Raw genomic sequence first — 14,021 nt, 5'->3', positions numbered from 1 at the left:
AGGAAACATGGGAGAGGGAATCCAGAAAGTCCAAGGAGAAATCTCCGTGCATCTCCCAAGCTCTATGATCCCGGTCATAAGAAACCAAAGTTCCCGGTCAGGGAACCGAAATGTGGCCCAGAGTAAAATGTTCCAGAGACAGACTAACTGTCTCATGATGAAACAGTAGAGGCTTTGGCAAACCTCTTCATAAGTAGAAGAGAAGACCATAGTGCATAGGTAGGCAAAGTCTTCACTTATCTGGGAATTGCACAGGTCCGGTCCCACATTGTAGGCGCCATATGTTGTTTTCGACGGGTTATGTTGTTTTCTCCGGGCTGGCTTCACGGGCAGGCAACAGACGACCAGGGACTCATGGCTGGGTTGTACGCAGTATCTTTTTATTCATGCAGGACGCAGCACAATCTAAGATGAGCTAAGCTAAACGCAAGGTAAAGTACCATACTGTAAAACTCACAATGCTGTCTTTATATATACTTGCCAAGTAAGGTGGAAACAGGATGTGACATAGAGAGGGTGGAGAGATAAGTGACTGGTGAAAATCGGAGTGTGACAAAGAAGGGGCAGATTAGGCGAGAATCCTATCACTGAACCACAAATGCCCTGGAGGGAGGGTGGAACTTGTTAACAGTGGTTATGTAAATAGAATGAAGAGGTTATGTAAATAGAATAGTGTTAAGCAGGGGGGATTTAAACCAAATGAAACAGAAGGGGTCTCATGCATACCAACAGTTAGATAGGACAGAGAGAAATGGAGAGAGGAGGGGAAGACAGAGAGGGGAGAGAAAGATAGACACCTGCAGATCTGCTCCACCGCCTGTGAAGCGACGCCCCTGCAGGTGGGGAGCCGGGGGCTCGAACTGGGATCCTTATGCCCATCCTTGAGCTTTGTGCCATGTGCGCTTAATCCACTGCACTACCACTCTACTCCCTATCTAGCTTTTTCTTTTCTGCCTTCGCTGCAGCCATTGATGCCTGTGAAAAAACTTGTGGCAGAGGGAGCAAAAAAAAAAAAAAAAAAAGAAGAAAGAGGTTCTGAAGTTCACCCTTGATTGCACACACTCTGTTGAAGATGGAATCATGGAGGCTGCCAATTTTGAGCAGTTTCGTCAGGAGAAAATCAAAGTGAATGGCAAAGCTTGGAATCTCAGTGGTGGAGTTGTAATCATTGAACAAAGCAAGAGCAAGATCACTGTAACTTCTGAGTGCCTTTTTCCAAAATGTGTGTCACTGCTTGGCTCCCTCACCTGATGCTGCCTCCTATGGGATGTTGTATGGTTTATAATCTATTAATTTCTGAAACAGTGCCCAGCATTGGAGGCAGTGGGTGAAAGTTATGATAATCAACTGCTGTCAGTTTGAGACTTGTTGCAGCCTTTTTAAAGCAGTAAAGGTTAAAAGAGGAAGAATGAAAAAAAAAAAACACAAGAGCATCATTGGCACATGTGATGCTAGGGACTGGACTCAGGGCCTCATTTTCCCAAGTCCAACACATCATGTCCCAGGCCAAGACCTTTTTTTTTTTCTTCATTTGCCACTAGGGCTTCCCACCTGCATGAGTGAGTGTACTGATCCCTGTATATGCACAACACTACCTCCCCTTCCTTGATAGTTGTTGAGAAATTAAAGCACCACTCTCCCTCTAGTAAAGCTTCTCTTTTTATTTATTTATTTATTTATTTATTTATTTATTTATTCCCTTTTGTTGCCCTTGTTGTTTTATTGTTGTCGTTGTTGGATAGGACAGAGAGAAATGGAGGGAGGAGGGGAAGACAGGGGGGAGAGAAAGACAGACACCTGCAGACCTGCTTCACTGCCTGTGAAGAGACGCCCCTGCAGGTGGGGAGCTGGGGGCTCGAACCGGGATCTTTACGCCGGTCCTTGCTTTGCGCCATGTGCGCTTAACCCGCTGCGCTAACGCCCGACTCCTGTAAAGCTTCTCTTTTGCATGATTCTCTTGATGGTCAGGAGCTCAAACCCAGTCCCGAATGATACAGTGTGTGTGTCTACATGCAAGATACCATGAGCCATCCCAGGGCCTGATCCTCCAAGGTTTAACTACTTTTATATTCAAGCTGACTTTCAAATAAATGGAAAGAAGCCACAGTGCCAAAAAAATTATATCTGATCAAAACTGCATTTGTGTAAATAATAATAGTATTTCAGTGTAGCATAAATTGGGTTTTATCCTAGACTTTCTGGAAAACAGAAGTTTATATGCTAGTGCTTTAGTGGGGAGTGAATGAGAAGGAAAGGAAGTGAAGTAGAGAAGGAGGCATATCTTTGCAACTGAATGTTTGCTCCCCAAGGAACAACTGTGTCTCATGACCCTTTTTCCGAGGGAGGAAAGAGCCAAAAGTCACCACTGATACCTGTTTTCCACAGTCAAAGTTTAGCCCTATGGGAAGGGAGTATTGATGAGCCCACCATTTGTGATTTGCACTTGCATAATGTCTGGTGAGTTCAGCAACATGCAGTTACCCTATGGACATGAGGTGCTGTTGGGTTTGTGTGTAGGAAATTGGCTGGAGTCCAGCAGAATTGATTACTACAGTGGTAGCTGAGATGGAACAAGTGGCCTTTGTCCCAAAGGCAGGTGAGAGAGTGCTGGGCTGGCTAGCTTCGTGGGCGGGAGATAGACGACCAGGGACTCAGGGACTCATGGCTGAGCTGGGAAGCAGTTATCTCTTTATTCATGTGAAATGCAGTGCAATCTAAGCCATCTAAACTATCTATAATCACAATCCTGTCCTTTTATATATACTCGCCAAGTAGGGTGGAAACAGGATGTGACATAGAGAGGGTGGAGCAAAAAGAGACTGGTGCAAATCAGGGTGTACTATGAGAGGGCACGGAGCAAAAAGACATCATGAACCAGTGGGGATTAAACCAATGCCCTGCAGGCAGGGTGGTGCTTAGTTAACAGTGGTTATGTAAATAGAATACAATGTTAAGCAGGGGGGATTAAACCAATGAAACAGAAGGGGTCTTAGAAGCAGAATTTAGAAGCATACCAACAAGAGAGTATTTGAGTTGCTGTATACCACTGAATGGTCAGTTTTAAGTATTGGTTGTCAGAGAGATTAGACACAATGTCTCTGGATGGTACAGATGGTTTACTATATAAAGGATGTTCAAAAATACCACCACAGTCAAGGTATATAATAGTGAAACTAGTGTCATTTTCTAAAATAGATGGAGAGACAGATTTCTAATCTTGCTTTTACCAAGGAGTGCCTTGTTGTAAGATAATAATGTCTGAATGGGTACAGGGTTGGATCATACCTTCTGGGACCATGGCTATCTCCCTGCAGATTAAGCTGCCTATTGATGTGTCCATCCAGTGATTCATATACTCCCCCATTACTTTACCCTTTCACTCAACCTGCTTCAGCTATGGATAGATGAAACATTCATTTGTCCACTCATCTATCTATGGCTAAAACAACTGTACACATACTTGAGACCACCTCACCTGAGCAGTTTGCCATGCCAATCTCTGAGCTTTAACATGTAGGAAGAAATTATCAACCACTATCCTCAAATTTTCAGGCTTAGTACAGCCCAATTCTACAGTATTCTAGAGCCAGAGTAAAAGTAATTTTATCAGATGTTTTTTCTTGGGAATCTGTCTAGCATGTCCTCTGACCTACATTGTAGGGTCTGTCCTACACAATAAGTCAATGCAGGTGTTTAGGGTTTTGGATTCCACCATCCTTCTCTACAGGGTTCTGATTGAGGACGTATATTTGAGGACAGAAAACAATGTGTTAATTTATGTATTAATAATTGGATAAGGGTGCAAAAGTTGTCATGAAGGATGTATCTGAGATCAAGAGATAGAAGCAAGGCCTATAATCTGTAATTTTCTTCCTCTTGAGTCTCAAAATCTACTCCTCCAGTTGGATAGATCCATCAGAGAAAGACTTGCTGTCCTGCTCACTCAATAAAAGATGAACTGAGTAGGGCACCAAAGTAAAAACCCTGGGGTGAGGGTGAGGGTGGATGTTCAGCTTCCTGGAGTGACAGGGGGTGGGGATGGGTGGGTAGGTGGGTGGGATAGGACACAGTCTTTTGGTGGTGGGAATGGTGTTTATGGACACACCTATTAATTTGTAGTCATATAAATCACTATTTAATTAATATGAGAGAGGAAAAATTGATTGTATGTCTCAAACTTTTTAAAGCACAGGCTGATTCTTTTTAATACATAGGCTGAGTCTTTGATTTGTTGACTCTCTTAAAAGCCTAGACCAGGGAGCACAGAAGCAACTGGTGGCACAGCTATATACACATAATGTCAAAAGACATAAATTATGGTGATGTTGTGTATGATACAGCAAACCCTAACAAAGGGGTATTTCAAAGTTAACCCAATTGCCAAATAATGTGATTATAGCAATAACTATATTGTCTTCTTAACCTCAAGACAGCATGAACCTCCACTTCCTCTATAGAGCCTGTATTTCCCACAGTCCTGGAACCTCTAGGGTGGGACTCACTTTCCTGCATGCTTCTCTCAGTTCATGCCAAATGATATTCCATCAGCCAATCCCCAACCTAATCAACACAAGGAGTACCATCTCAGCATGCTTCACTTCAGACTGTGTCCAGAGACATCAGGCATGGAATGTCAACTCTTCACCCTCATTACTTGGATGAGACCTTTCCTTTCATAGTATTCTCTAATTCCATTCCAGGCAGTTCACTTCCTGTCAAAGTCACAAAACCTAGATATAGACAAGATTCCAAGAGATAGGACATATGTTCACATGCATCCATAAATTAGGGCAAAATATATACCTGTAAGCAAAAGTACGCAATAATCTGTGGTGAGTCAGTATGAAATTGATAATGAAATAGTGTCTACTTAAACTTAGATACCCTCCTGACCTACTTTCTATTACAGTTCTCTCACTCACTCCAAAGCTGACTTTGTCAAAGCAAGAACTGCAAAAGCTGAATAAGGGCAAGAGACTGGCATACTTTAACGATAACTCTTTAGTCACTATCAGGCTACCCCATCAGCTGGGGCCCTAGTCGGGGAGTTCTGAGATTCCCAAACAGATGTTATGGGCCTAGACCTCAAATAATCCCTCTCTTCATTGTTACTGTTCATCTCTATCAGGGCCAACAAAATAGACCCCTTTGTGGGCCCCCCATAGGACCCTGCCCTCAACTTGGATCAACAACGGTAGAGAGTGTTCCATCCTCTGAAGGGAGGCTGGACAACATCTATGCTACACCTGAGGAAGAAGATGGGTCCTGATATTGGGGCAGCTTGGAATATTCCTACTTATGACCACAGAATGTGAGCTCAGATCTAGAGGGATGCAGAGGTCACATCAGGCTCCTAAACTTAATATGGACCCCAGACCAGATCAAATTGATGGGGTTTACAGTCAACAATATTTACACCCCTTTCCTATATTAGGGAGCAACTCTCTTCTTTGATCCAGCTTTCTGTTCCTTTTCCAGCCATGACATCATCTCCCCAAACAATAACTTGGATCCACCTGCTTATCAGATTTCAGGCTCAGGAAAAAAAAAAACTAGTATAGCCACAGGCCCTGTGGAATATAACTAAAATATGCCTACTAGCTATCTACAAAATGGAGGATGCCCCCCGCCCCCCGATTTTTAATCTGCACTATTTCAGCCTTTAGGTTCATAACTGGTCAACAATTTGTTTGGCTTTGTATGTTAACTCTCTTTTCAGCCACCAGGTTCCAGATGCTAGCATGATGCCAACCAGACTTCCCTGGACAGACAACCCCTGGAGCTCCACTTCCCCAGAGACCCCACCATACTAGGGAAAGAGAGAGGTAGGCTGGGAGGATGGATCGACCTGTCAACTCCCATGTTCTGCGGGGAAGCAATTACAGAAGCCAGACCTTCCACCTTCTGCATCCCACAATGACCTTGGGTCCATACTCCCAGAGGGTTAAAGAATAGGAAAGCTATCAGGGGAGGGGATGGGATAGGGAGTTCTGGTGGTGGGAATTGTGTGTAGTTGTACCCCTCTTATCTTATGGTTTTGTCAATGTCATATATATATATATATATATATATATATATATATATATATGAACTGGAAGGGGACTGGGTTGTGGCACAACTGGTTATGTGCATACAGGAACACAAGTTAGTGCACAAGAACCCAGGTTCAAGACCCTTGTCCTCACCTGCAGGGGGAAAGCTTTATGAGTGGTGAAACAGTGCTACAGGTCTCTCTCTCTCTCTCTCTCTCTCTCTCTCTATATATATATATATATATATATATATATATATATATATATATATATTATATATCTCACTCCCATCTTAATTTCTCTCTGTCTCTATCAAATAATAAATCAATAAATATTAAAAATAAAACTATGAACTGGGATCATGAGATAACCACACATCTCTCAATTTAGGCCTTGCCCATTAATGAAGCATGGCCCAAGTGCTGAGCATCAAATTAATTTTTCCCTTTCTGTAAGGAAGAGAAAATACAGAATGACAAGGTAGGGACAGTAGTGTTCCCTCTATCTCTGCCTTGGTGGAAGGAATCTGAAGTAGTTTCATCCTCAGTGGGCAGAGGAGGTGATGAGAAGAGCTAAAAGAACCCTTGTAGCAGTGACAGCAGTCGCAGGATTTGTGAAAGGTCAGAGAACTGCTCCCAGGAGCTGTTAATATCTCATATACATCGAAGCTCTGTGCCAACAGAGACGATTTGAATATTTCCAACAGAAGAGAAAGCATTATCAAAGGTACCTGGCACTTGATGGGTGATTCAGAGTCTGGGGAGTTTAGGGATGAGGCAGCACATGGCAAGTGAAGAATTGGAAAGGCAGGGAATGACAGCCCTCCCCCCGCCCCAGCCCATGTGCTACAAGAATGAGAGTAAAATAAAATCTATCCTCAGCATTTTATAGGTCTTTATGGTCAGAAGGCCATTATAAGAGTTATATAGGCATGATCCAGGTTTAGGAATAATTTAGCTTTAGAGCTATTCTTTCTGTGATCCTTTTGTTCTCATTTCTTCTCTCCTTAATACACAGGCAAGTTAAAGAGAGGGCTAAATGCTGCCCAAGCAAAGCTATTCCTGATTTCATAACAAGTGGGAAACAGGCTGTGGAAGCTGTTAAAACTCTGCAGGGACAGAAACTAGCCTCCACTCTGTGCTGAATACCAATTGTATAGTAGTTTGTAGGTCTGGGTTTTGTCTTTTGGGGGTGGGTGTGGTGGGTGTGGGTGTGGCGGAGATAGGAACAAAACAAATATTGGGTTGTCAGTAAAGTCATGACCCTTCTTTGCATAGAAAACCATAGGGAAATACCACAGAACTTTTCTGGACAGCCCAATAGAACACACAGTCCTGATATATACTTTCCTTCTACTGCAGTAACAACAAATCACAAAATATATAAATTAAAACAGTACAAATGTATTCTACAGTTCTAGAGATGAAAGTCAAACAAGAGTCTCACAAGGCTGAAGTCAGAATAGAGCTGATTTCCGTTGGCAGGATCTCTGAGAACATCAGTTTCTTCTCTTTTTTAAGCTTCTAGAGGCTGCCAGAATTCCTTGTCCATGTCCCCTCCTATCTTCAAAATCAACAACCAGCATTCATATTTACTCCAACCTCTGCTCCTGTCTTATCTCCTTTTTTCACTTGCCTCTTCTCTTCTGCATGTAAAGATCCATGTGATTCAATTGAACCTCCCAAATAACCCATTATAATCTCATCATCTTAAATTCCTTAATTGAATCATATCTGTGAAGTGCCTTTTGCCATATAAGTAAGTAGCTTCTGTATTAACAAATTTTGGGGTTATGACATGATCACTATTAAGGAACATTATTCTCCCTACTGTGTCTGATTTGGGATGGGGAGCTGGTGGAAACAGAATAGGAAGAAATGATTGAAGCTTCACATCAAAGCAAGCCACCACAGCACCAAGCCACTTCATAATTGTCGAAGAGACACTGAGTGAGGAAGAAGTCTATTCTTGGAGAAAGTGGATTTTGAACAAGATTGGTCAGAAGATATAGAGATTCTTCTGGATAACTCATGGTGGGAACAGTGTGGAGTTACACTCCTACTATCTTATAATCTTATAAATCAATATTAAATCACTAATGAGAAAGAAAGAGAAAAAAGAGAGAGAGAAGAAGAAGGAGAAGGAGAAGGAGAAGGAGAAGGAGAAGGAGAAGAAGAAGAAGAAGAAGAAGAAGAAGAAGAAGAAGAAGAAGAAGAAGAAGAAGAAGAAGAAGAAGAAAAAGAAGAAGAAGAAATTCTTCTGGATGAAAGGGACAAATAAATTAAGACAGAGGCAGTGCTGCCCCCAATAGATCACACATGTTATCATGTGGAAGGAACCTGGTTCAAGTCCCTGGACCCCACAGGCAGGGGGAAGCATCATGAGTAGTAAAGAAGTGCTGCATCTCTCTCTCTCTCTCTTTCTCACTGTTTCCCTATTCTTTCTCAATTTTTCTCTGTACCCAAAATAAATAAAATACTTTTAAAAAGAGAGGAAAAAAGACAAGAGAATGTAGGTCTTATATCCTTCAGCCTTCTTCCTAACACTGACATTCTTTTTAAAAAAAATTTTAAAATTTATTTTAAAAAAAGAGACATTAACAAAACCATAGAATAAGAGGGGTACAACTGACATTCTAAAGCTCCCTCACATAAGAGGGAGTCTGGTGCAGCTGAAGATTCATGGGACTTGGAGATTTCTGAATCCTGAATCCACCACTTAATAGCTCTGTGATCTTGGGCAGGCTTCTTAACCTCTGTGAACACTGCTTTTCTTCTCTTTAAAATGAACTTTGTAATTCCTCTCTGCTTCCAAGTGAAGTTGTGAGTGATACATAAATGAGACTGATTTTTTTTCAAAGAAAGGTAGGGGAGATCTCAAGTACTTCTTCTGATCCCATGTCACTTACTATGGGCAACGGAGAAACAAAGCAACACACAAACATGTAGACTATAGTGATTCTTGATTCCTGCTAGCCTGAAATTTCAGAGGGAATCTTACCGCTTTAGATGCCATACCAAATATACTCAGCAGTAGACAGAGTACCCTCACTAGACAACAGTAGGAAGCCTGAAGCAAGTCCATTCAGCAAGGAGGACAGAGTTGTCATTTGATCAAAATTCAATTCTGCCTCCTCGTCCCCTCCTGCCCTGGCTCATCTGATTTCTTTGGCTACGTAGCTATGGCTCTTCTCTTCTCAGACTTATTCCCCCACCCCACTCCCTTCTCAGCACCTTGGGGGATTTTACTTACTCCCTTACTTAAAAAAATATTTGTTTATTTAGTTATGAATGAAAGAAAGAAAGAGAACCATTGCACAAGCCATGTTGAGAGTTGAACTTGAGACCTTATGCTTCCAAATCCATCATTTCTAGTCATTGCAGCACCTCCCAAAATGTACTTTCTCTTTCTCCCTTCCTCCCTCCCTCTCCTCTATTTCTTTCTTTCTTTCTTTAAATATTTATTTATCCCCTTTTGTTGTCTTTGTTGTTTTATTGTTGTTGTTATTGATGTCATTGCTATTGGATAGGATAGAGAGAAATTGAGAGAGGAGGAGAAGACAAAGAGGGGGAGAGAAAGATAGACACCTGCAGACCTGCTTCACCATCTGTGAAGCGACTCCCCTGCAGGTGGGGAGCCAGGGGCTCGAACCAGTATCCTTACTCCGGTCCTTGTGCTTTGCACCATGTGTGCTTAACCCACTGTGCTACCACCCGATTCCATCTATCTATCTACCTATCTATCTATCTATCTATCTATCTATCATCTATCTATCTTTCTTTCTTTCTTTCTTTCTCTCTCTCTCTTTCTTTCTTCCTTCTTTCCTTCCTTCCTTCTTTCCTTTCTTCCCATTTGTCATTACCAGGGATTCACTGCACTGGGATGACTTTTTCAGATAGAGACTAAGAGGCAGAGAGAGAGAGAGAGAGAGAGAGAGAGAGAGAGAGAGTTACAGAGAGCGGGAGAAACACCACAACACTGAAGGTACTTTCAATGCAGTGGAGGTTGGAGTTGAACCTGGGTTGCATATAAGGCAAAGAAGTGCACTATCCAAGTGAGCTTTTTTACAAGGCTCGGTATGAGAATTATTTTTATTATTATTTTATTTCATTGGATAGATGTCTCCACTAAGAGTGGGAGGGGAGAAAGAGAGAGAGGGAGAGAGAGAGATCTGCATCATTGCTTTACCACTTGTGAAGCTGAGAAATGCTGTGGAAGAAAAAAAACTGGATTCTTACTATATCTGTGTCCTCAATATTCACAGAAGTCCCAAGACAAGGGGATAAATGGTGAATGCATGACTAGGGGGCATTTTGCACTACTTACAGTTCTCCATAGGCAGGAGTTTGCAGATGTCACCACACACTGCTCAGTACCCTTTAATCTTGGAGATGTACTGGTTTCTTACAAGCCAGAGTGGATGCCAGTTTTTCAGTTTCAGACAGAAAGTAGAGGCAAAAGCAGCAGGCATTTGACAAGAAGCTCATCTTGGGGACAGTCGGTAGGTGCATATGGAGGAGGGGGTTGGAGGAGGAGTCACATTTAAGTAAAAGGTAAAGCAGATCGCAAGAAAGGCCCAGCAACTTCAGTGGTTCCCACCTGGCTGTGATCTGGGCATGAGGCCCATCTTGCTGTGTCAAGGATGGTGTCATTTCCTTGTTCCCTATTCTGACAGGCTGGGTTGAACAAAGGTTGGTAACTACTTACCACCATCCACTGAGATGAGGGTAACTTCAGGCTTCTTCTAAAATAGACAGAAGACCCAGGGAGTTGGTTCAGTCATAGAGCATGTGCTTTGCATGTGCTTTTTATAAGGCCCAGGGTTTGATCCCAGCTAGTACATGAAATGGCAGATTAGTGCTCTGGTCTCTTTCACTCTTGATACAAATTTTTACGTAATTAAAAACAAAGTGGTTCTCTAAATAAGAGTCTCTGATATAACAGAGAGATATTTTCCCTTTTATTGTGTTTCTTAATAAATAAGTGTGCACACGTGTGTGTGTTCTCTTGATTGTGTTTGTGTCTGTTAGAGAAGATACCATAGAAAAAGTCTGGCCAACCCAGACCTGAAGACACCAAGACACATCATAGTCACAATGAGAAGAAGTAAGGATGAAGAAAGGATCCGGAAGGCTGCAAGAGAGAAACAAAAAGTCACATACAAGGGCAAACCCATAAGATTATCTGCAGACTTCTCCACTCAAACTCTAAAAGCCAGAAGGGAGTGGCAAGATATCTATCGAGCCCTGAATGAAAAAGGGTTTCAACCAAGGATAATATATCCTGCTAGACTTTCATTCAAGCTAGATGGACGGATCAAAACCTTCTTAGATAAACAGCAGTTAAAGGAGGCAACCATCACCAAGCCGGCCCTGAAAGAGGTTCTGAAAGACCTCTTATAAACAAGAACATCACTATAATACTTGCAATATATCAGAGTAAACAAATTTTTTTAAAAACAATGGCACTACAATACATTAAATCCATAATATCAATAAATGTCAATGGCTTAAACTCACCCATCAAAAGGCACAGGGTGGGGAGATGGATCAGAAAACATAACCCAACCATATGCTGCTTGCAAGAATCCCATCTATCACAACAAGATAAACACAGACTGAAAGTGAAAGGATGGAAAACTATCATACAGGCTAACGGACCACAAAAAAGGGCAGGAACAGCCATTCTCATCTCAGACACGATAGATTTTAAATTAAATAAAGTAATAAAAGATAGGCAAGGACATTACATAATGATTAGAGGATCAATCAGCCAGGAAGACAACAAATATTAACATCTATGCACCCAATGAGGGACCATCTAAATACATTAAGCTTTTGCTGAAAGAATTTCAAAAATACATCAATAGTAATACAATAATAGTGGGAGACTTCAATACCCCATTCTCACACTTAGACAGATCAACAAAGCAGAGAACCAACAAAGATGCAAGAGAATTGAATGAAGAGATCAACAGACTAGACCTCTTGGACATTTTCAGACTCCTCCACCCCAAAAAACTGGAATACACCTTCTTTTCAAATCCACATAACACATACTCAAGGATAGACCACATGTTAGGCCACAAAACAGCATAAATAAATTCAAGAGCATTGAAATCATCCCAAGTATCTTCTCAGACCACAGTGGAGTAAAACTAACATTTAACAACAAACAGAAAATTATTAAAAGACACAGAATTTGGAAACTAAACAACATGCTCCTTAAGAACCACTGAGTCAGAGACTCACTCAAATAGGAAATTCAAATGTTCCTGGAAACTAATGAAAATGAAGACACAACCTATCAAAATATTTGGGACACAGCTAATGCAGTACTGAGAGGGAAACTTATAGCCATACAATCACATATTAAACACCAAGAAGAAGCTCAAATGAACGACCTTACTGCACACCTCAAGGACTTAGAGGAAGAGGAACAAAGGAACCCTAAAGCAACCAGAAGTTCAGAAATCACTAAAGTTAGAGCAGAAATAAACAACATCGAAAATAAAAGAACCATACAAAAGATCAATGAAGCCAAATATTGGTTCTTTGAAAGAGTAAACAAAATTGACAAACCCCTAGCCAGACTCACCAAACAAAAAAGAGAGAAGACTCAATTTAATAGAATTGTAAATGATGCAGGAGATATCACAACTGACACCACAGAAATCCAGAGAATCCTGCGAAACTTCTATAAAGAACTATATGCCACCAAGCTGGAGAATCTGGAAGAAATGGAACAATTCCTAGAAACATACGCCCTTCCAAAATTGAACCAAGAAGAACTACAAAAGCTAAATGCACCAATCACAGACAAAGAAATTGAAACCGTTATTAAGAATCTCCCCAACAACAAAAGTCCTGGACCAGATGGCTTCACAAACGAATTCTACAAAACTTTCAGGAAACAGTTAGTACCCATACTTCTTAAGCTTTTCCATGAGATTGAAGAAACAGGAATACTCCCTTCCACCTTTTATGAAGCCAACATCACCCTGATACCAAAAGCTGATAGGGACAGAACAAAAAAGGAAAACTATGACCAATATCTCTGATGAACATAGATGCCAAAATATTAAACAAGATCTTGGCCAACCGGATACAGCAACACATCAAAAAGACTGTTCATCATGACCAAGTGGGATTTATCCCAGGAATGCAAGGCTGGTTCAACATCCATAAGTCAATCAATGTCATTCACCACATCAATAAAAGCAAAGCCAAAAACCACATGATTATCTCAATAGATGCAGAGAAAGCCTTGACAAAATCCAACACCCGTTCATGCTCAAAACTCTACAAAAAATGGGAATAGATGGGAAATTCCTCAAGATAGTGGAGTCTAGATATAGCAAACCTACAGCCAACATCATACTCAATGGACAGAAGCTGAAAGCATTCCCCCTCAGATCGGAACTAGACAGGGCTGTCCACTGTCACCGTTACTCTTCAACATAGTATTGGAAGTTCTTGCCATAGCAATCAGGCAAGAGAAAGAAATGAAAGGAATACAGATTGGATAGGAAGAAGTCAAGCTCTCACTATTTGCAGATGATATGATAGTATACATAGAAAGACCTAAAGAATCCAGCAGAAAATTACTGGAAGTTATTAGGCAATATAGCAAGGTATCAGGCTACAAAATCAATGTACAAAAATCAGTGGCATTTCTTTATGCAAACACTAAATCTGAAGAAGAAGACATACAGAAACCACTCCCATTTACTGTTTCCACAAAATCAATCAAATACCTGGGAATAAAGTTGACCAAAGAAGTGAAAGACTTGTATGCTGAAAACTATGAGTCGCTACTCAAGGAAATAGAAACTGATACCAAGAAATGGAAAGATATTCCATGCTCATGGATTGGAAGAATAAATATCATCAAAATGAATATTCTCCCCAGAGCAATATACAAATTTAATGCAATACCCATCAAAGTTCCACCAATCTACTTTAAGAGAATAGAACAAACACTTTAATC

The sequence above is a fragment of the Erinaceus europaeus genome, chromosome 9 (assembly GCF_950295315.1).
Source record: "Erinaceus europaeus chromosome 9, mEriEur2.1, whole genome shotgun sequence".
Taxonomy (NCBI): Eukaryota; Metazoa; Chordata; class Mammalia; order Eulipotyphla; family Erinaceidae; genus Erinaceus; species Erinaceus europaeus.
The sequence above is the reverse complement of the archived record's forward strand: the minus strand, read 5'-3'. Positions refer to the sequence as shown.